This window comes from Fukomys damarensis, unplaced genomic scaffold (genome assembly GCF_012274545.1).
Source record: "Fukomys damarensis isolate Sample0158 unplaced genomic scaffold, DMR_v1.0_HiC HiC_scaffold_20, whole genome shotgun sequence".
NCBI lineage: Eukaryota > Metazoa > Chordata > Mammalia > Rodentia > Bathyergidae > Fukomys > Fukomys damarensis.
Genome location: NW_022900932.1, coordinates 8,124,751 through 8,149,339, shown reverse-complemented (window position 1 = coordinate 8,149,339; position 24,589 = coordinate 8,124,751). Strand labels below are relative to the sequence as shown.

General features: G+C 40.8%; 1 long non-coding RNA gene across 2 annotated transcripts in view; it reads left to right on the top strand.

Annotated features, from left to right (window-relative positions):
- Positions 1–23,735, top strand: part of LOC104857605 — a 31,184-nt gene extending 7,449 nt beyond the window's left edge. The window contains exons 1-4 of one of the 2 annotated variants that reach the window (XR_778895.1): positions 12,355–12,876; positions 15,670–15,743; positions 16,092–16,169; positions 23,592–23,735. This is a non-coding gene — a long non-coding RNA (uncharacterized LOC104857605). Of the gene's footprint in view, positions 1–12,354; positions 12,877–15,669; positions 15,744–16,091; positions 16,170–23,591 lie in introns of those variants that run through there. The other variant, XR_778894.1, reaches the window with a different exon arrangement.
- The last annotated feature ends 854 nt before the right edge of the window (positions 23,736–24,589 follow it).

Genomic DNA, 24,589 nt, shown 5'->3' with positions numbered 1-24,589 from the left:
GTGATGCTCCTGCCTCAGCATCCCCAGTGCTGGGATTATAGGCCTGCGTGACCATTCCTGGCTGCAGCCACATATATCTTAATTTTACTGGATGCTCATGTTTGACACTAATTGTGCCTTTGACCATATGACATCTAAAGGGATTAAAGGTCAAATGAATAATACTACATATAAAAAATACAATATTGCGAAAGTGAACTGATCATAGAGGTGATATAAATAAAGATGAGAAAGTACAGATGTGATTATGGAATTAAATCCATCCTAAATGTTTCTAAAATGTGTTTTATGGCTTGAGGATTTTATAACAATGCTTTTTTTTTTTTTTTTTGGTAGCGGGGATTGAACTTGGGCCCTTGCACGGCAGGCAACGGGACTACTGTGCTAAATCCGCAGGGGTGGTGTGGAGCAGGAAAGATATATACAATGCATATTTAAGTGAAAGGTAAATATGCTGTAATGAATGGAGACGCCTGTCCTTTATGGGTATCATTATTGTCCTTGCCATGCTGAGCTCTCCAGTCAGTTAAACTTTTCCAGTCTCCTCAGTTACAGTTAATGAGATTCTTGAATTTTTTTTCCATAAGTAGTTCAGCTTAGCCTAGAACTAATAATAAACTAAAAATGTACCTGAGATCTAGTCTCAATCATTTGAATAAATATAAAATGAAACACTTAGTTACCACCTTTTTACTTACCTGATTGACAGAGATTTAAAAAGTTGATGATAAACAACTGTGGGTGGGGATGTGGGAAAAGTTGGAAGTCTCACGAACCCTTGGCAGGCTTGTCAGTTTTCTTGGAGGTAAGTGGGCGATCTCCGTTGGAGTGTAAAATGCATGTATCCACTTCTAGGTATTTGTCTGACAGATATATACATATACTTGCATGGACAACATGAGTACAGTTTTTCTTCCCGGCGTTGTTTGTTATGGGGGAAATGACACCTGCCAGAGGCTGGTTACGCAGCGTATGGCAAGGAGTCCACCATGGAATGCTCTTTAGCTGTCAGAGCACAGGCGTCTGTTTGCTTGTGTGGAAAGATGTTCATTGTGAAGTTATAAAAAGTCTCATTAGAGGACAATATAGAATATTCCTGCTTTTGTAAAATGTAAGGACTGGGATTGAAACATTCTCCTTTTGAGGGGAGAAGTTCACTTTTGACTCTATTCTTTGGTTACTTAATTTTATTTATTCATTCATTCATTCATTCATTTATTGGCACTGGGGATTGAACTCGGGATCTTGCGCTTGTGAGGCAGGTGGAGAGTACTTAATTTTAACAATATGTGAGGATGGGTCAGTTAACTGACAACATATTTATGAAGGATTATGTTGTAGTAGGGGAAGAGAAAGTGTAAAGAGAAAGTGTACAGAGCAGTCACTGGCACATAGTAAACGCCCATGATTAGCCTTCATTGTCAGTTGGGAAACATTATCTCCTGTTAGCTTCAGTACCTTTTGCTGTATGCAGTGATGAGTCCACTGACCCCATAGACAGGCCATGTAGATGAGCCCCAACTTGTTATTCTTTGCTTCTGCATCCTCCCACCCATTGACGCTTGGAATCAAACATTGAAATACTGAAGTACTGCAGTTTTAAAGCCTTACTAGGCATATAATGTCCTACATGTAACTATTAGTGTTCTTTTTTTTTTCCCCTTTGTTTTTTTGAGACAGGGTTTCACTATGTAGTTGAGACTGACCTGGAACTCACTATGTAGCCCAGGCTACTTACAGCGATTCTCCTGCCTCAGCCTTCCGAATGCTGGGATTACAGGCGTGCGCCACAACGCCTGGCTTCAGTTTTCTTTACCAGTATTATCATGTATACCAGTTAACATTTGCGGTTTATGTCATTTCATTATGAAACATTTGAAAAGGGAGAAGGAAACTTTTTTTTTTTTTTTTTTTTTTTTTTTTTTTTTTTTTTTTTTTTGGTACCAGAGATTGAACTCAGATCCTTGCACTTGCGAGGCAGGCGGTGGAACCACTGAGCTAAATCCCTGGCCCGAAAACTTTTTTTAAAGTGTCGTTTTCTGTGCTCAGGGAATGCGGGGTAAATGTGTTGCTTTGCACTGAACGTGTGTTTTTGTTAGCAGTGTGGTGTAATGAGCATATTAGCTATAACACCTAGATTGGCAGCCAGCAGTTTGCTTGTGAAATCTTTTAGAAAACTGAAATCTGGTGAGAAGGTTCCTGAGCGGTTAAAATATCTTGCGGCGGTGGGGGGGGGCGGTTAAATGGAACAAATGAGGTGGAAAAATTTCTTTCATGAAGTAATTGTTTCACCACTGAAAGCCATGAGAAAAGGTGTGTTAGCCAAGGACTGAGATGTGGCAGTGACGTTCATGTAGAGCTTTAGTGCTTTTTTATATTGTGGCTTGTCCTTTAAAAAACCTCAAGGTGTGTTTTTATTCAATGAAAAAATTTGATAAGGCTACTTCAAGAATGATGAGTTTCTTACTTTATAGCTGTGTATGTATATTCTAGTGTAAGATATTTTTCCCTTTGACGTTCAGTTCAAGAATCTTTTCTGAGGTTGTAAAAACATACCTGCATAAATAAGAAATTTCTATTTAAACAGTTCTTGGCATATCATAGATGTTTAATAAGTTTTATTACATAAATTAATGTATGCATACATGAAAAGTATTAGTCTTTCCACCTCAGTGATGTGGGTGCAGTCTAACACTGTGCCCGAAGTCTTCACTCAGCCCTCATGCCCATGGCCCACTTTCCTTCCCCAACCCATGACCACATCTTCTCTAATGTGTTTGCTATGTCTTGGTTCTATATGGATTTTTTTTTTGGTGCCAGGGATTGAACTCAGGACTTTGTGCTTGCCACAATGGGCAGGCGTGGCCCATTGAGCTAACTCCTCAGCCCTCTATATATATTTTTGTAAAATGCTTGGCAAATGTTTGGTGAATGTTTGTACAAGTATCTTTAATTAGAGAATAGCTTATCATATCACATTTCTGTGGAATTAGGCTGCACAAGTCTCCCTGTCAGAATACTATAGGTCTTACTCTGGTTTTTACCTTTTTTCACTCAGCACTATATTTTAAGATTTATGATGGATATAATAGACCTAGCTAATTGCTCCTATCTGCAGGATAAGATTCCGTGGTGTGTATCATTCCCATAGCGATGGGCACCTAGGCTACTGTAAACAATGTCGTCATTGTGGCCATGTTTGAGGGTTTCTAGAATCTGGATCCTGGAGAGCTGTTATGGAGCAAGTAGCATTCATTGCCAGAGGGCTGTATTATCTTCTACCCCACCAGCACTATGTTCCTGTAACCTCCCCAAAACTTACTTTCATCTACATTTCTAATTTTTGCCATTTAGTGATGTCTCATTTTAATTTACACTTGTAATTACTAGTGATTTGAGAATTTCTTCATATTCTAGTTAGCTGTTTTCCTTCTATGAATTATGTCTTTGTATCCTTTGTTTCCTGTATTTTTCTTGATTTACAGAAAGAAATCTTTTACATATATAAATCCATGTATGCATGTACGTACATATTATATATATATATGTTTGTCTCTACTTGGATTTGACCATAACAATATAATTTCCTAGGGTATCACCTGTTAATTTTTTCTGTGTTTCCCTGTACCTTCCAGGACTGGGGACTGAACTCACAGCCTAATGTGTGCTGAGCAATAATCACTCTGCTCTGAGCTACATCCCCAGCCATTTTTAAATCTTTATTTTAAGACAAGGCCAAGGCTTGTCACTAAGTTGCCCAGGCAGGCCTGGAACATGTGATTCTCCTGCCTCAGCTTCCTAAGTAGCTAGGATTGCAGGCATATGCTGCGAACCTGACTGTAGTGGTCTTTACTGAACACAAATACTTGATTTTTACATAGTCAAATCTGTAGTTTGCCTTATTATGAAGTCTTCACTCAGCCCTCATGCCCATGGCCCACTTTCCTTCCCCAACCCATGACCACATCTTCTCTAATGTGTTTGCTATGTCTTGGTTCTATATGGATTTTTTTTTTGGTGCCAGGGATTGAACTCAGGACTTTGTGCTTGCCACAATGGGCAGGCGTGGCCCATTGAGCTAACTCCTCAGCCCTCTATATATATTTTTGTAAAATGCTTGGCAAATGTTTGGTGAATGTTTGTACAAGTATCTTTAATTAGAGAATAGCTTATCATATCACATTTCTGTGGAATTAGGCTGCACAAGTCTCCCTGTCAGAATACTATAGGTCTTACTCTGGTTTTTACCTTTTTTCACTCAGCACTATATTTTAAGATTTATGATGGATATAATAGACCTAGCTAATTGCTCCTATCTGCAGGATAAGATTCCGTGGTGTGTATCATTCCCATAGCGATGGGCACCTAGGCTACTGTAAACAATGTCGTCATTGTGGCCATGTTTGAGGGTTTCTAGAATCTGGATCCTGGAGAGCTGTTATGGAGCAAGTAGCATTCATTGCCAGAGGGCTGTATTATCTTCTACCCCACCAGCACTATGTTCCTGTAACCTCCCCAAAACTTACTTTCATCTACATTTCTAATTTTTGCCATTTAGTGATGTCTCATTTTAATTTACACTTGTAATTACTAGTGATTTGAGAATTTCTTCATATTCTAGTTAGCTGTTTTCCTTCTATGAATTATGTCTTTGTATCCTTTGTTTCCTGTATTTTTCTTGATTTACAGAAAGAAATCTTTTACATATATAAATCCATGTATGCATGTACGTACATATTATATATATATATGTTTGTCTCTACTTGGATTTGACCATAACAATATAATTTCCTAGGGTATCACCTGTTAATTTTTTCTGTGTTTCCCTGTACCTTCCAGGACTGGGGACTGAACTCACAGCCTAATGTGTGCTGAGCAATAATCACTCTGCTCTGAGCTACATCCCCAGCCATTTTTAAATCTTTATTTTAAGACAAGGCCAAGGCGTGTCACTAAGTTGCCCAGGCAGGCCTGGAACATGTGATTCTCCTGCCTCAGCTTCCTAAGTAGCTAGGATTGCAGGCATATGCTGCGAACCTGACTGTAGTGGTCTTTACTGAACACAAATACTTGATTTTTACATAGTCAAATCTGTAGTTTGCCTTATTAGCACTTCTTAGATCTTGGTCTCCCAGATCATCTACTCAGGTTTCTCTCTCTCTCTCTCTCTCTCTGCCCCCCCTCCCCCACTCTCTTTAGCTTTATGGCTTTACTTTCCCATTTTGTTTTGGTACCAGGGATCAAACTCTGGACCTTGCACTTGCAAGGCAGGCAGCGGCATCACTGAGCTAAATCCCTGGCCTGACTTTCCCCATTATTTTTAATGTATAGGGGTTTAAAAAAAAAAATAGATCACAGGGCCTGGTACATGCTAGCCAAGTGCTCTACCACTGAGCTGTACTCCTGACCTGGTGTTGCAATTTTGACTGAGATTTTATTTGACTTTTACATGAATTTTAGCAAGGCTTGGAATCTTTTTACAAAGTGAAGTCACCCTATCCATGAGTTCGAAAGAATGAACATAGTATGAGCAGTGATTGAAATATATAGTGACAATTAAATTTTAAAAATCATTACAGTAAAAGAAACAATATTTTACAATTTTTTAAGCTCAAGAGCATTTTGGGAATGCATTATATTTTGTAGATATCGCTGCATTTTTTCAAACTTAGGTGCACAGATATGCACCTGTGTGCCCAGCTACTCAGGAGGCAGAGGCAGAAGGATCACTGGAGCCCTTGAGTTTGAAAACAAACTGGAAAAAAGAAAAGGTGGGGATCATACCTCATACAGAAGTACAAAGTACAATTTTCTCATAATTTTTAGGGTACTCTGAAACAAGCTACTTTTTTTTAAGGCTTCTACTGAAAAGCTATGGTATGATTTTGTGAAATCGCCTTGCTAATAATATGCCATGATTGTTTTCATTTATGCTGAAAAATGAGAGGAAATGTTTTCACCACAGTAAATCTGGCTTGGTTTAGCTTTTTAAAATCTCCATGGGAAGGTATGGCGGTACATACCTATAATCCCAGCTTTTCAGAGGCTGAGGCAGGAAGATCACTGAAAATTCAAGCCTAGTCTGGGCTACACAGGAGCTCAAGGCCAGTTTGACCCTGTCTCAAAAAAACAAACAAGCAAACAACACCCCCCCCCAAAAAAAAAAAACAAAGGGAAAAAATTCTCCATGGTCAGCATTCAGATCCTGCTGTTGCTAAAGAGAAGTCTAATCCTTTTTTTTTTGCTCTCTGTAATTCATGCTGGCCTCACTCTGTATCTCAGGCTGGCTTCAAAGTCACAGCAATTCTCTTGCCTCAATGTACTGAATGTTGAGATTACAGGTGTGCACCACCACGCCTGATAAGAAGTCTGATTCTATTGATTTATTTTATGAGTACTGGGCATTTAACCCAAGGCCTTCACACTGAGCAACAGCCCAGACCCATTTTTATATTGAGACAGGGTCTTGCGAGGTCACTAAATTCCCCAGTACAGGTTAGAATCTGTGGTCCTCCTACCTTAGCCTCCAGGAGTGTTGGGCTTACAGGCATGTGCCACCAGCTTCATATTCTTACTTCTTTCTTCCTCCTTTGACATATTCTGAAGTTTTACAATAATCTGCCTCCCTCTGGGCTTTGTTTAGTCCATTGTGCCAAGCTTTTGGGGGGCCTTTTCAATTTGGAAATAAATTTTTCAGTTGAGATTTTTTAAATTTTAAATTCAAACCAAACTTTCCCTCTTCTCTCATACCCTCAGTGTTCGCTGTTCTCACTGAGACTCTTATTACTTGTACTGGAAATTTTGGATAGATGGTTTTTAAAATTTTCTTTCTTTCTTTCTTTCTTTCTTCCTTCCTTCCTTCCTTCCTTCCTTTCTTTTTTGGTACAGGGGATAGAACTTCGGACATTGTGCTTGCAAGGCACGTGGTGGAACCACTGAGCTAAATCCCTGGCCTAGTCATATTTCCTATTTTCCTTCTTTTTGTCTTTTTGTTGCTGAAAAGTATCTTGGACTTCATCTTCAGAGTCTCCTAATTATTTTTATACATCTGCTGACTTTTGGGGGGGGCATTGTGCCAGGAATTGAATTTGGGACCTTGCACTTGCAAGGCAGGTGCAGTGCTACTGAGCTAAGTGCCTGGCCCTGCTGACATATTTTTAATTTTTATGCTTGTGAGTGTGTGGCCAACAAGAAGCTATGGCTCTTTTTTTTTTTTGTACCAGGGATCAAACTCAGGACCTTGCGCTTGCAAGGCAGGCAACAGAACCACTGAGCTAAATCCCTGGCCCATATTTTTAATTTTTAAGAATCATTTTTTTTTTGTTTTTTTTTTTTGAGACAGGGTCTCACTACGTAGTTGAGACTGACCTGGAACTCACTATGTAGCCTGGGTTGATCTTGAACTCAGTCTTCCAGCCTCTAGAATTGCAGGATAACAAATTGTATTCTTAAGATAAAACAAAACAGCAACATCAAAAAGAAGAATTATTTTCTCTGAATGTTGCTTTTTTACTGGGAGGAATTCATGAATCATTTTTTAAAAATTTTATTGGTACCTTTAGATATACACGATGATAACATTCTTCATAAGGAATTTGTACCTGTACATGATGTTTTGCTTCCTCATTTTTTTCTCATTCTTCTTCCCTCCTGAATGTTGCTGTTTGGTGGTCTTCTATATTTTGTTTCATAAATGGAATACCTTTCCCCTGCTGGGTATGTTATATATATATAGATATATAAAATAAAATATAATATATATTAAAATAATTTATTCAGCTTCCTTTACCGTCTTGGTTTCTGTCTTACTTTTCTCATTGCTGAGACAAAATAACCCACACCTGACATTAAAAAGGGAAAGGTTTATTACAGTTTGTAGAGGTTTCAGGCCATGGTTGGCTGGCTCCAAGGCAGAGTGCCACATGGCAGAGGGCATGATAGAGGAGAAACAGTTCACTGCAGGCAGAAGACAGCAAAAGCAAGAAAGGACAAAACAAGCATCTTCCTGTCCTTTATACTGTATCCAGGCTACTGGGATTAGGGCGGCGCCAAACCAGTCAGTGGAGTGATTTAGTAATCACTAATCATGTACCCTTAATCCCAGCATCATATACTGTAGATTCAGCCACCTCTGAAAAACCCCACTTATGACTGCGTGAGGCTTGGGACAGCTAGACCCAAACCATAACAGTTTACTTAAAATAGCTTTGCTTATTTGTTTTGGTGTTTTATTGAAGGAATTTTCCTTATCTATGTAGTTTTGCATATCTTAGTTATGGCCAAGAATAAGCCACTAAAAAGGTACCTTCTCCAGTATTCTTTCCCTTAGCAGTATAACTTTATCTTTTCTTATCAAACTAAACATAAAAGCCCATATTGTTATGTATTATTTGTTTACTTTATTTATTTGGTGCTAGGCATCTGACCCAGGGCCTCATGCATGCTATTCAAGCTCTCTACCACTGAGCTGCACTCCCAGCCTCTATGTAAACCTGATCTCCTAACCACTACACCTAATAAGTACAGTTTTATGTTTTGTCTTTTCTTCCTGCATTGCTGGATATTGAACCCAGGGCCTGATGCATGCCTGGTAGATGCTGTGCTACTGGGCTATATCCCCAGTCCACAATTTTATGTTTTTAATATCTGTAGTTTATTTTGTGTCTTTGAATTCTCTAACCAAATAACAGTGTAACACTTTTATCCAAGTAACAATGTAACTGTTGTTTCTCCTACAGTAGGTTACTTGGAAAACTGGGCTGCTTTTTCTTTTTTTTTTTTTTCTGTGAGACTGACCTGGAACTCACTATGTAGCCCAGGCCAATCTTGAACTCACAGCAGTCCTCCTGCCTCAGCCTCCCGAGTGCTGGGATTACAGGTGTGCACCACCACACCCGGCTGGGTTGACTTTAATTACTAGGGATCAAACCCTAGGTCTCCACACTGAGCCACACCCATGGTAACTAGTTGTGTAGACTGAGCTCAAACTTGTGGTCTTCCTGCTTCAGCTCCCAGAGTGCTGGAACAACAGGCATGTGCCAGTATGCTTGGCTTTTACATACTTTAGTTCTTGTCCAAACTTTCCTGACTTCCCTGGCTCAGGTAGATAGTTCAGCAGTTTATCTGAATGTTATGATAGCTTTACTATTGTCCATTTCAATGTTTATTTTACCAATACTAGGCCTTTTTTTTAATGGTAATTTTCAGGGAAAACCAATTTATGTTTATATTGTAGTGAGTAGTGATATTTAGGTTAGAGTTAACTTATTTAATTTTAAAGGAAGAACTGTGATTATAGGAAAATATTTTTTAAAAAATATGCTTAAAGTTTTTTATTTGAAATATTTTCATGTTTGTACACAATAATTTTTATTTAGAAATAATCTCCAAGAGATAATCTTTATAAAACAACTATTGATTCTATTTAATGAAATAATTTTTTGGAGAGTTTTCTGTGAAAACAACTGTCGTGACAAGTCTTTATGGTTAAATTCTAAAGTTAGAGCTGGGTGTGGTAGTACACATCTGTGATCCCAGCACTCTGCGAGGCTGAGGCAGGAGGACTGCAAGTTCAAACCCAGCCTGGGCTCAAAATAAAAGAGTTCAGTGAGAATGTCCTGTGTTCAGCCTCCAGTATGGGAGAAAAATTGGAAGTTAGAAACCTTTTTTGTGAAAGAAGACAGATTCACAGTGCAATAACTCTTGAGCAAGGCCCATAGGCAGCTGAGTTTACCAGGGGCAAAAACTACTTAACCTCACATTTGGTCACTGCTGTTGGGTTACTGGGCCTGGACTGGTGCAGAGCAGTTCTCCAGTACAGGCCGCTGTGTGCTTGGCAGGGTGATCCTGGGCCAGTCTTCTACCACCCAGCACCCAGTCTGACTTCATCTGCAGAATGCCACTGACATCTGTCTCCTTGTGAGAATGAACTGAGGAGATTAAGTGTGTGTGTGCGCACGCGCGTGTGTGTGTGTTTGTGTATAGTGGGAATAGAATGCATGTTTGTGAACATACTCTCCATTAAGGTTGCTGCTCTTTGCTGATAAAACTGTTGTGTAGTACTTGTAGGAAGTTCTTCGCAGTGATAGAATTCAATGTGATAGAATTACAATAGTTTGAATATATGCAGGCAGTTGGATTCTAGTAATTAATATCTGTTATATGTAGAATGCATCACAGTCAAGATTGGATTTGTCCTGTACATTTGAAAGAGCATCTTTGGTGGATGCTCTTTGATTTTTTTGCCTGACACTGCTGCTCTTTAAACTAAACCAGATTTGGTGTTGCTTTTGTTTGCACTTAGATGGGATGAGTAGGGACAGAGCAAGCACATTAGGCCATTGTTCCTAGGTCGTTTTGTTTGTGGTAAGACACAATCTGGCTAAGATTACATCCTTCAGTCCTTAGTAAGCTGTCAGCTCAGACTAGACATTATTTAACTGAAATAACAGATACCAAATGCATTTTAATATTCTTTGAATTCTACCTGGATAATGTGGCTCATCTTGCTCTTTTATCCTCACAGAACCCCTGGAATGTTTGAATATCGGTCTCTTCTTGCCAGAACAGTGATCTAAACTCTTTGCTTTCTTTGGTAACAAAAAAAAAAAGAACTAACTAGCACAAGTACAGCTGTTAACCAGTTTGTAATGTATGTACACGTGTTTTGCCATGACCTTTGCAGCACCTTTGAAAGGGGATAGAGCTGGTGTTATATCCATTTACAAGTTCGGAAGTAGGGTTCTGAGGTGTTACTGAGTTGCCCAGCGTTACACTGCTAATCAGCAGATAGCTGGACTTTAAAACACAAGCCTTCGGATTCTAAATCAAAGGCCCTTTCACTCTCTCATAGTCCTGTGTCCCTTATAAATGAACAGGTCCATGTTCTAGTAATGTATTAACCCTGAAAGTCATTCAGCAGGGCAGGTAGTTTCCTTAAGCCTTTTTATCATAATTTACTCTGTAGATTCTTGGGACATTGGAGCATGACCCACATTTCATTCTGAGACTGGATCTCTTAGCACATCGCTGTGTTGATTCCAAATGTTTTTTACTTACAAAGGCTAAAGCAGTATGACATGTTTTGTTCTGATACAACAGTGTACTTATGGAGGGCCAGTGATGTAAGCTCAGCAGCACAGCACCTGCCTGGCAAGCACAAGGTCCTGAGTTCGATCCCCAGTACCAAAAACAAATAAGCAAAAAGCAGTGTACTTATGGAGAGATGATAAAGTTCAAATTTGAAATGCTACAAGAATACTATATGACATTTTAAATTGAAAATAGGTGCTTTAAATGTAAGAAAGCATTTTGCATAAGGAATAAAATTTAAGAGAAATATAAAAAAATAGAGTCCTCTACCAGTGATTCATTTGCCCAGCGACATATTACTATGTCCTTTGCTTTGTTACTGTGCTGTGTGAACACAACACAGTCGTGAATAAGAAGCCCTGCCCTGGGAAGGTCACCATGTAGGCTACCTTTCCAGGTGTGCAGTGTAACACAGCTTCCCAAACCACAGGCCCCGTTTCTGTTTTATGGTAAAGAAGCAATTTAACAGGTAGTTTGAAAGAAGTCAACGTATTTGGCAAATGAACAGCACTTTTCCCACCTAGATGATTCTGCACCACTGTCAGGGTCTGTGAGTACTACCCTAGAACCCTTTGTACTCCACAGAAATGGATCGCTTTCTGTGCAGAAGCTCTGAATGTAAACCTCACCCACTTATAGCAGTTAATGGGTAAAAAACCAGGACAATCTAAAAACTTTGAATCTTAGAACATTGAAATCAGCAGATTGTGAGTCTTTCTTTGTGCTGTCCATGTTGTGCATTGAAACGTAAAGTATTAACATGTTTCTTTTTGCTTTGTTTACTCTGGGTATGATAAGAACAAAATTTTAGAATTTTAAACTTGAGTTGCACTAGAGATTGACACCAACTCATCTGTGGCAGAGCATGGGCTGAACCCCCAGGCTTCTTGATATACCTAGTCATTTATGGTATGAAATTAATTTATAGGCCTGGGATTTAGCTCAGTGGTGCCACGCCTACTCATAAGCACAAGGTCCTGAGTTTGATCCCTGCTACCAAAAAAAAAAAAAGAATAAAATTTACTTATAATATTGACTTTAAAATGTCATTCTTGTAAACTTTATATCCAAATTCAGAAAAAATCTAACTTGTATTTTGAGCTATGGATAAGAATGTTTTGAGGCGGGCATGGTGGCACACACCTGTAATCCTAGCACTCGGGAGGCTGAGGCAGGAGGATCACTGTGAGTTCGAGACCAGCCTGGGCTACATGGTGAGTTCCAGCTCAGTCTCAACTCCATAGTGAAACCTTATCTCAAAAAACAAAACAAAAAAAAAACCCCAGAATGTTTTGACTCCAAAACATGCAGCATTAGGTGCAGCTTCCCGTTGTCACACCTGCCTTACTCACTCCCTCGGGGCTGGCCTGAGATGCCCAGCGGACAAATATTGCAGCACTTGGAAGCTGTGTGATACCATAACAACTTGTCCGCTCTTCTCCATGCGCACATCTTCTTAGACTCTTTGTCATAAGGCATTTTACTATACGCGCTTAAAGACTGGGATAGGTAAACCGCGTGGCATGGTTGAGTGGAGGGAGTAAGCCTGGTGTCGCAGTGCCTTAGAACTGAATGGAAATAATAAGTGGACTTAAAGTTGTTTTGCTGTTTCTCTAGCTTCTTCATTCCTTCAGCGTTTATTTAGGCACTTTTTAGACATCACAGATGCTCCCAGTAACACAGCTCTGTTGGTGACGTCTAGGAGCTGACGGGAAGACAGCCACATAGAGAACATGCATAATATTTGTATTGGAATGTGCCCTGTGACTGCGTTTGTTGAAAAAGGTGGATGTTGGTCATTTTTATTTTTTGATTTAAATTTATTGACATTCTCAGTTAACTTTAAAAAATATATTATTTTTTAAAAATGTTTTATTTTATTTATACATGGTTGCAGTACATGAAGTTTACATTCATCTTGACATTTATTTCAGTACATGTGCTGCCAAAGCAAGCAGCACACTGAGAAGTATTAACTTACCTGTTAATAATGAATTGAAATCCTTCCTCAAAAAATATAAAATATAGGGCCCGGGATTTAGCTCAGTGGTTTGACCGCCTGCCTCGCCAGTGCAAAGACCCAAGTTCGATCCCCGGTTCCCCTTCAAAAAACATATATATATAATTAAATATATAATATGTATGATATATTAAATATATATTAAAATATTAAACATCTTCCAAAATGTATACAATATATTGTAAAGTGTATAAGCCACATTTTAAGATGCAGATGATATATTTATATGTACTTTTAAGCTAACACTTCTTCTGCTTGGTTAGTCATCTGCAACATGCCCTGTCCACCTACATTAACATAGTGAGTGATCAGAGGAAATGGATCACTGCTGGTACCCTGATATTAGCCCTTGGGATTTACCTTTCTCTTTCTTTTAGTGTGATTTTTTTTTTTTTGGTACCAGGGTTCGAACTCAGGACCTTGCACTTGAGGGGCAGATGTGGTACCACTGAGCTAAATCCCCGGCCCTGCCTTTCTAAAGAGCAGAGGTCGGACTTGAATGATATCTGTGCCACAAATTGATTCTATGGGACTTATTTGTGTCTCAGTCTCCTTGTCTGTACAATGGAAAATAAAAATTCCTGCCTCATAGTTGTGAGGATTAAATGAGCTAATATGTACAAAATACTTAGATTAGTGCCTACCATTCATTAAAGGCTGTGACTTAATAGCTATCCTAATAATTATTGTGATTGTTATTACTTAGCAGATAAAAGTAAGTTGGGTGAGGTTTTGCATGTGCCTGTAATCCCAGCACTGGGGAGGCTGAGGCAAGAGGGTCACCTAGCACAGCCTGTGCTACATAGTGAGTTCAAGTCCAGCCTGAATTACAAAGAAAGACCCTGTCTCAAGGAAAAAATTGATTTTGCCAGGTGAGGTAACACATGTCTATAATCTCAGCACTGAGGAGGCAGCGATAGGAAGATTGTCAAGAGTTTGAGGCCACCCTCGGTACATAGTGAGACCCTATCTCAAAAATAAATAACATTACATATCTTGGTTTTAAATGCAATTAAATTAACTTTCAACTTATTTTGATGCTCTTACATTGAAAGTAGGATTGTTTGGTTAGGAAAGTCTTCCATCTGTATAGCATCAGTTTAGTTTTCCTAAAAAGTTTGCCCCAGACCTCTCACCGTAGAACATGCAGAAGATATAAACTCGCCCTAAAAGTGTTTGTGTGCTTCCTGTGCTTCGTGGTCATGGGGTGTCTTCTGCCTCCTAGGCAGCTCTTTCTTGCCTGTGCCACTGGTTTGTGCAATAGTGCAGCAGGTGTGAAACTTGGCTCTGACTCGGGAGGCCCTCTCCACACAGCATGTGCAGGTTTTGTACACTTAACTGAAAATGGGGAAATAGAGGTAGGTGAGCCTTGCTTTGCAGGAAGGCAGAAACTTTCCTAGTAAGCCCTCCCATTCTTAAAATGTTTTCAGAGCTCCCTTGACCTGAGTGCTTCACCCCCACCTAATCCCGGCTTTGCTCCATTATTCCAACTCCTCTTTTCTTCTTTCCTTCTCCTCATTATTCTTCTCCCTATTCGCTTCAGAGATAAAACAACACATTCTGCCCCTTGTCTAATGCAGAGCAATTTCCCTTTCTTGACAACCATTCTGGGATCTTGACAGCCATTCTGTAGAGGGCCACCCACTCCAGGGGACGGGACAGGAGAGGCAGGGGGCCAACCGAGGGAACATGTTTTCACAAAGGGAGTTTCTTCCAAGAGAAATTCTTGCGTTAGCCATTAGGGTGACAAAATAGAGAATTTCCCATCCTGTCAAATGGCAGCCGAGCATACCAGTCTCAAGATTAATTGAGTCAAGACTCAAATGAAGTGTTAGAAATCTGCAGAAAAACAAATATTTTAAATCTGAATCATAAACTCCAGGTGTCTTTGATTGAGGTTGATACCCTTGGGTATGGGGTATATTCTGCTTTTAAAGAAGCATGCTGCTTCCATAAAGGTCATGCATCCAGTGAGCACAAAAGAGTCACGCATGCCGCCTTGCATTGTTATATTTCATTTTTTTTTCCCTTCTTTTTGCTAACAGGGTTGGAACTCAGGCCTTGGGCGTACTAGACAAGTGCTCTGTGGCTGAGCTACGCCATCCACCCTTTTCTTTGATTCAGAGGCAGAGTCTCACTTTGTGGCCCAGGCTGGCCTCCCACTCACGACCCTCTGCCTCAGCCGCCTGTGCATCCAGAACTACAGATGTACCTGGCAGGACTTTTTTTTTCTTTCAGCTTGTATGCAGACAAATTGTATTTCTTAAAACCTAAAACAATGTGGAAATACACTTTTTTTTCCAGGAAGTAAGCCTTTAATATTTCTATTTACCCATCAGTCTACCCCTTATGGGTATGAATGAATCTTTGATTTCTCTTTGCTAAAAAGAAGCGTCAGATTTTTTCACTTTTATGTCAGTTTTGAGGGTTTGAAGGGAGTTCACTACATTGTGGTAAGCTGATCATGTTCTGATTGTGTATAAATATACATGAGATTCATGAAAACTACTTTTTTCCTTGTTATGTATGAGCCGAGGCTTACAAATTGTTTCTCATAGATAATAAAGAAGAGGAAACCTAACCAATTACTGTGGAGAAATATGGAAGAAGATGGAAAAAACTTGTTTAATGGGTAAGAAATAAAAGAAAACCTTCTTAGTGAAAACTGTTCATAAGAGTATTATGCATGGTCAGTTGTAATATGACAATCCTATTAGGATAAGGGATTAATCACAGCCTTTGTCTTCTCCCTGTTCTGAACTTTGATTGCCTGCTTCCAACTTAACCTTATAAAATTTTTAGTACCATGAATTAATTTAAGCTGAGGGGAACACAGTCATATTTGAACATAAAATGGGATATGGAGACCAGCAAAACTACTAAATCAAGTAGGTCTTGGCATTTGCTGGTGAGTGAGTGGATGGAGCTTGTCTCTCTCCTGGCTGTCAGGAGTCATTATCTGCCCCTTCTTTCTCTCCAGATGCTGCCAGCTGCTGTGATAGTGGGCTCGCCATGGGGGAGCTTGTGCACTTGAGCAAGTCGAGATGTGTGTCAGGTGGTAAGCAAATAGAATTCTTCAAAAGCCCAATAAAGTGTGTGACTAAGCTTATGAGATATAAAGAACTTTTACTCAATTCCATACTTTTTTTTTGGTACCAGGGATCAAACTCAGGTCCTTGCACTTGTGAGGCAGGTGTGGTACCACTGAGCTAAATCCCCAGCCCTAGTCCATACATTCTTATTGTCAAAATTTAAATATCACAGATAAGCAAGTCCCTCTACATGATTCTTAGTCCCTTTCCATGGTCTATAAACATTGCGTATATTTATGCGGCCTACCTCTTTGATTAGTGGTTGAAAACATGGCTTTGGATCAGGGATTTAGCTCAGTGGTGCCGCCGCCTACCTCACAAGTGCAAGGTCCTGAGTTCGGCCTCTGGTGCAAAAAAAAAAAAAAAAAGAGCACATTAAATAAATAATAGTAACATTAAAAAACAAAAAAACATGGCTTTGGAGCCAGACTGGTTTTACCATGCCTGCAAAAATAACTGTGTTGAAGCAGGAAGCATAGTTCTTTTGTGTCCAGAGAGCTGTGTCAGACTCTCTGCTCAGTGTCTGTCACTCTGCTTAGAAGGACAAGTCTTTTTGAGTTTCTTTTCTTCTCTGCGCAGGATCATAGGAGCACTGAAAATGTCTTGGATGCTTTGCTCATGGCTTGTGAGCACTTTCTTAGGGTTTGCAGACATTTGCTTGTCTTGAGAGAGAGGAGGACACTGCAATAAACATCTTTCTTAGGATTTCCCTCTTGTATGACCCTGGAGCTCATCAGGTTATTAGGAACTCCTCGATCCACTGTGACTAGAGTGAAGCTGTTTTAATAGACTGTATGCAGAAACTGAAGTCAGCGGGTGCCCAGTATTGTATATTGTCAGGCAGTGTTTTAAGTGTTTACCATATTCATTACCTCCTTCAATGCAGCCATCCACGTAAGGAGTAGATATTATTGTGATTTGCATTTTATTTATTTTTATTTTGTTATTTTGAAACAGGATCTCACTATGTAGCCTAGGCTGGCCTCATGGTGATCCTTCTGCCTCAGCTGCCTGTGTGCTGGGATTACAGGGATGCGCCATCACACCTGTTTTATTTTCATTTCAAAGATGAGAAAAGTGAGGCGCAGATTAAGTAATATGCTGGAAGTTGCATCCCAAATGTTACATTTGGGATTCCAATGTTGGTCAGTGTGGTTGACCAGGGGCATGCTGGCCTGGTAATAAACTGCAAGCTCTGCTAAGGGGTGTGAATTTAAAAAAGACAGGAAAGCCAACTATCTTCTGGGAAAGTTGCTGTCACTGCTTTGTTTTTGCCTGCCTGTGGGATAAACCTTTGAAACCATGTATCTTCTCAGCATGAGAAAAGTAAAGAGGAGAGATAGTTACTCATGAGTAATTATTTTTCTTGACCATAGTTCAGTGGAACTGTTTGGGAAAGAATTGTTTGTAGTGATAGAACCACCTGCCTGGCTAGAGAGCAGCACCTGTTTATTCACAGAAACATGCAGCCTGAAAGACAGGACTGTGCAGCAGTTTGGAACTGATCGGTAATGGGAAATTGCTCTTTTGTCCTGTTAAATAATATTTGAATGACAGTTAGCAGAAAGTTGTGCAAGAGAAGAAAAGCCAGGAGAAAGGTGACTATGGGTCTTAATAATTAGAATGTCACTTATAAGTGATGGTCTAGAAAATAAGTGTGCATTAACAATTGACACTTATACATGAACAGGAAGGAGTCAGAGTTAGTTTTTGTTCTGAGGCCTGTCTTGTCAAGCAGAAGCATTGGCTTTTTTCTTCAAACAGCACTTCACTTCCTGTTGAAATTAATGTTAAAGTACAAAAAGGGAATGATATTTAAAGGTACAAATGTTTCAACCTTCTCTTGAGTCTTCCTCTCTTTTTTTACCCCCTTTCCTTGTTTGAGAATACTTTCAAATGCTGATCAAAGTTATGAGTCTTCGAAGATGTATCTTTTCAAAACAGTGTCTTCAAGGGCGGTCCAGGCAGTGCAGAGGCTTTCAGGGACTGATGAGGTCAAAACTGTTTTCACAACAATACCACAACTTTATTTGCTTTTCCCACTCCCGTTCACTCAGGAGTGTCCAAAGGCTGTTTTATGGGAAACTGACTGGACGCTGAAGCCGGGGGTCCAGCTGTCTTTCTTAATTAATATCAGACATTAAAAAGATTGTAAAACGTAAAATGAGGGAGTGCCTTGAGCAGCACTGTGGTTTGTTTCTGTGTCACTATATTACAACAGTTTGCTCTCAGCCCTTTTATTTTACAGTATTAATTGAACAGCAGTTATGTGCCAGTCCAGTTGAAGGAGATATAAACAAGGCTGTGAACAAAATAAAAACAGCAGTCTCTGCCCTCCTGGAGTTTAGGTCCTGTTTTCCCTGCCATGCCTTGCCTGCGCCCGCCTCCCACCATGAAGCGCCCTCTACAAGGGCCCCTCAGAGCTGATGGCTGTGGTTGGTCCCAGTCATGAGTGGTGTTTCCCACTGGCTGTGAGCCAGTGGTACTATACTCGACATTTTGTGATTTTTGACTTTTTCATAAGACATCAAAACTGGACCTGGTGGTACCCATCTTTAATCTCAGCACTTGGGGAGGCTGAGGCAGGAGGTTTGCTGTAAGTTTGAGGGTAGCCTCAACTCTGTCTCAAAAAAACAAAACTAGAATGGCACTGAATAATGAGAGGTGTTTTTTTTCCTACCTTACATGGAACCACAGTGGATCTACCCAGTCGTTCTTGTGCTTGATTTAACCTGATTTTGTTTTCAAGGTCAGTGCCAGTTCTGTCAAGAAATTTTAACTTCAAAGAAAAATACCAACTGATTTAAAATTTCTTTTTTTTGGTATAAGGAAAAATTTTCATACATGTATGAGGTTTGCTTTGCCGAGTGAGCTGCTCCCATGACCCTGTAGTTCACTGGAGAGACTTCTGTATAGAAAGATATCACTTGGCTTATTAGACTGAGCCTCCTGATGAGGCCCTGGCTGCCATCTCCCCACCATGCCCTCACTTCAGCCACTTCCAAGTATAGCACAGACAGGGACAGCACTGGACCAGTAATGGAAGAGAACTGACCTGACTCTGAGTGGCCAAGAATGTTCTCTAAAGAGGACTGTAATCTGAAGATAGCCACTGTTTTTATATTGGTCATTTTGGCCTTCCTCTGCCTGAAGTACAAGAGGAAGTTTTTCATTAGAAATATCAAATGGCTGAGGTCCTCAGCCGAGGCTGGTGTAGTGGAGATGCCCAAGGTCCCCGCAAGACCTCTCTTGTTGTCATGCACGAGAGAGGCGGCATGGTCCTTTGCCTGTGCAGGGAGGAGGGGAAGTGGGAAGAATCCTTAGGTACGGCTCCATCCAGACTGTTGTTTTTGTTTCTCGTCCCATGCCTCACCCTCACTCTCAGATCTTTGTGGAACCTCCAGCTCCTAATCCTTCCCAGGTTCTGAGGTTGTAACGGCCTGTTTTGCTGCTTACTTCCTGTGGTGGAGGCGCATTTAAGTTGCCCCATGTTCTCATGTCTGTATAGTTTCCATTCCTCTGTTTACTTGCTGACTTCCAAAATTTTCATGAAACCCTCATCTGTTATTTCATCTTCTCTCATTTTTTTTTTTTTATGCTTTCTTTGTGACACTGAAGTTTGAACCCAGGGTTGTGCATGCTTTTCCAGTGCTCTACCACTTTTATTTTAATCCTCCTGTTTCAGACTCCTAAGTAGCACCTGAGATTACAGGTGTGTGCCACCTTGCCTAACTTCTCTTGTTTTTTTCGTTTTGTTTTGTTTTTTTTTTTAAGAAGGTCTCACTGTGTAGTTTAGGCTGGCTTTGAACTCACTATGTAGATCAAGTTGGCCTTGAACTCTTCGTGATCTTCCTTCTGCCTCAGCCTCCTGAGTGCTGGGATCACAGGCGTGTGCCACCATGCCCAGCTCTCATTCTTTTTTTGAGGGGAGTACGGGGATCAAACTCAGGTTCTTGCTTGCGAGGCAGGCGGTGGCACCACTGAACTAAATCCTCGGCCCCTCTCATTCTTTTTATTCTTACGAATTTATGTCCCCTTTTTATTCTTTTATTGTGATTTTACTACTAGTGTTTTAACAGAGTAAACATGTGCCTTAGACATCCTGATGTGTTTTACTGGGGGCCCAAGGTTTACCATACATGCAACATGCAGGAATTATGTTAAACACTTGATTTTTTTTTCTTTTAATTTAAAAATCTCTCACAGTGGCACGTGCCTGTAGTCCCAGCTACTCAGGAGGCTGAGGCAGGAGGACTGCTTGAGTTCAGCGATTGAGGTCAGCTTGTACTACCTAGTGAGACCCCTTCTCATAAAAAGAACCCTTTCAAATTCTATTGGTTTCAAAAATATATTCCTGTTAGTGTTATTCACCTAATTCTGAGCATCTCCTGCGTGTTCGGTGCTGTCATGCATATTATTTCATACCGTCACGTCAGCTCTGTAAGTCACATAGATAACTGCTCCATTGTAGTGAATCCTTAGGGTTTTTAGAACAGATCTGGAAAGATAGGAGGCATGGAGATCACCTAGCAGGTAGAGCAGTACTAATGTAGGTTCAGGTTCAGGGCCAGGGACAGTGATGGAAATGAGGGAGTGTAGGTTCAAGAAGGCAGGCAGGTGCCATGGGAGGGAGACAGTTATATCCATTAAATGAACCATTGTAATGAATCATCTCAACCTGGGCCTGATGCTCCCATTTTTAAATAAAAGATTAAGCACTTTGAGATATTGTGGTTAGAACTGTCATAGAAATCCAAGCTTATTATTTCATGTACAAATCTGGATCTAATCACCCCTGGTTTTTTTTTTTTAAACAAATGAGTAGGCTTTGGTAACTGGCTTGACTGTGACGTGAATAAGGAGTTGAGGAATAGCAGCCAGATGAGCACCAAACTTGGGGCTGGGAAAGGTGGGACGGAGGGCTGGGTTAAGGGGGAACGGGTGAATTTAAACAGTATTACATGTATGTGTCATGTTTGCTTGAAGAAGGGAGCATTTGATGCATCTTCGGCATTCCGTTGTGTTTTGACATTTCTCCAAATGTCCTGTAATATATCACACTCTGTTACAGGAAGCTGAATTTGCTAAGTCATATTGCTTCCCAGTAGGTCAAACGTGGTCTTATTTTTCCACTGACTTTTAGTATTTTTGTATCTGTAATCTCAGGACTAACTCTCACTCTTGCTCCTGTTTCTCCATTCTCTCACATCCCATCTGCTAGGAAACCTTGTGGCTTTGCTGGTGCCTCAGACTCTCAGGGATAAACTTCCTCTCCAGTTGGAGATGTTCTAGTCCTAAGGGTAGGGCAGACCCCTGTCATTTTTCTTCTTTCTTTGTCCTTTTGCTGTTTAACCCCCATAACGTACTGTAAAGTAGGGGAATTGAGGCGCTAGCCTTTGGCATGGCAGATAGGAAAGAGGCGCCTGAGGAAACGAAAAAGTACCTAGGAAGGGCCGGGGATTTAGCTCAGTGGTTCTTCCGCTTGCCTTGCATCCACAAGGACCCAAGTTCAATCCCTGGTACCAAAAAAAAAAAAAAAAAAAAAAAAAAGTACGTAAGAGAAAATGGGGAGAGAGGAGCTTAGGAAAGAGACACAGTGAAGCTGCTTCCAAGCTCTGATCCACTCCCCAGGGACTCTGAGGTTGGATCACTGCTGGTCCAGAGTGGCTACTGGTTAGTGCTATGGCAGACAGAGCCAAGCAGCCCTGGAACTCATATTCACGCTATACCCATGGATTGGTAGGACCTATGACCCAAATCCAACTGGTTGATTGTTTTCTTTGTTCACTTAAAAATCATTCCTTGGAGGATTTAAACAAGACTTGTGTTTTTTTTTGTTTTGAGATAGGGTTTCTATGTAGTTCAGGCTGGCCTTGAACTTGCAGGGATCCTCCTGCCTCAGCCTCCTGAGTGCTGGGATTACAGACATGTACTGCCACATCTAGCCAAGGCTTGTATTAAAAAAATACACAGAGGGCTGGGGATTTAGCTCAGTGCTGCTTTCACAAGCTCTAAGTCCCGAGTTCAATCTCCAGTACCAAAAAAATAAAAATAAAAAAAAATAAAAAGTAGACAGGATTCTTCAGAGCCCGCAATACTGACTATGCCCCAAATATGTTGTAAGTAGTGCGGGCTACAGAGAGTTAAATGCCTCATTGGCTTACTTTAAGAAGCAAGTCTGAGTGAAGCAGTGTGACTCACAGAAGTACCTCACAAGCACTGAGGTAGCACACAGGTCAATATGACCTCCCTGCTCACAGCTATGGCTGAGACCAGAGTAAGGGCCTATGAAGCCGTGGGGGCTCATACATGATAACACGTGTACTGAGGTCAGAGTAAATTGCACCCAAATCCATTCCCACAATTAGTGCCTTCATAGCTTGAAGGACAGTGCTCTAATTACAACCAAGTATTTTGTCTATCGTGCTTCTAATTTGAAAATGCTTTGACTCTTCTCTTTAAAGCCTTACCTGTGTTAGTTTCCATGGTAATTAAATGTATTGCACCTTCTACCCTGATTGATGAATAATAAAATTTGGGGGAAGAAAAAAAATACACAGGATTCTAAAATTTTTCAGCCTACAAAGAATGACAACAGGTAGCTCCTATGGTGTCAACAGCTATCAGTGACATAGATCTTGTCCTTTTTCCCTGCCTGAGCCAAATTAGGGCCTCTGCCTGACCAGTGGTCAAGGCTGGCAGAAGTAAGCAGAACCAGGTGGAGATGGGCTTGGCTTTCTCAGAAGCCACCCTGGGCTGCTGCTGAGCTGCATGGCCCTGTGTGGGAAGAGGGTGCTCCTACTTCCAGACTCTTTGAGATGCAGCTTTGCAACCAGGGTGCTCAGACTAAAGGAACCTCTCTATAGTGAGGCAGAAAGATGGCCAATGTCAGATGGTGAAGTACAAGTTTATCTTTAAGCCGTGTGTGCATTTTCCTGTTGTGTAAGATTCTTCCCATTTTTGTTTTTTAGGGAGATAGGTAGATGTGCCTTGAGGCCAGCTGTCACTTTAGCACTGAGATAAAAACCAGCTGCAGAGTGCAGATGTAGAGAGCCTCACCTGACCCTTTGTAGATGACAGTGACAGCCCCTGGCCAGCACTTGCTGCTGAGAGGCAGAGCCCACCAGCCACACATCCTGGTCTCTGATCTGCACTGCAGACCCTGGACTGAGCTGGCCCAGTTTGCACCTGCCATCCTGTCCTAAGAAGGGTGCTCCAGGTGCCCATTGGGCCCTCGGGTTTATCTGCTGCTGTGATTCTCTGAGACCCCGGCGCTGCTGCATCGTTTGAAGTTACGCTTTAATGTGCCTTCAAAGTGTTTTTTTTTTTTTTTTTTTTTTTTTTGCGGATTCTGCTTGATTCATCTCTGTTCTTCTCCTGCCCAACAGCTACTTGGGAATGCAGAGCAGGACTTGCAAAAAGGATGCCTGAGAGAGAAGATGCTGCAGTGTTGGGGCTTATTAATATTACATCCTCTTAGAGCCTTGAATGTGCTCAGTTTCCAGTTGTGCAAGCAAGAAAGGGCTCTGAAAGAAGGTAGTTTTAACTCACAAACCTATGGCGTTTAAGCTATAGGATTACTGTGTGGAACTAAGCAGTTGGTTTGTTTTTTGTTTTGTTTTGTTTTTTTGGTACTGGGGATTGAACTCAGGGCCTTGCACTTGTGAGGCAGGCACAATGCCATTGAGCTACATTCCTGGCCCATAAGCGGTCAGGTTTTATCTCAAGTGGTAAGTAAGAGAGCCCAGAGTCATGCCTTGCCTGGGAATACCCAGTATATTTGTAGTATTTGATATTGGCAAGGGGAGTCAGTGGGGCCTCAGCAAGGCCAGTCACAATCTCAACTGAGCAGTGTCATTCTGCGATTTCAAGGATCTATGTGGTACCTCTATATGCCAGGTGTTGCTTTAGTGTTTTATATGTATTAGCTAATTTAATCCTTACAACCACTATATGTAGAAGGAATCTTAGAGTTTCTGTTTTTTGCATAAGGAAACTGAGGTTTCTGAGATCATTTGCCAATCATCTGTAACTAATACAGAGAGAACTCAAGTCTAGTGCAGGAAGCTTGGCTTGACTTTGTAACCACTGTGCTACCCTGCCTCTCATTTTCCTGTAAATGAGAGATTAAACATTCCTACTATAACTTTTTTTTTTTTTTTGTATTTTGAGACAGGGTCCCACCATGTAGTCCACACTAGCCTTGAACTCATTACCACAGGCTGGCCTTGAATTTTCGGCGATCTTTCTGCCTCATCCTTCCAAGTGCTGGGATTACACGCATGTGTCACCACTCCAGTCTGTCTACCATAACATTTTACAGAGTTGTAGGGAGCACGAAATGAGTAGTGAAAGCACTGTAAGTGAGGAATGGTTGTATATAAAG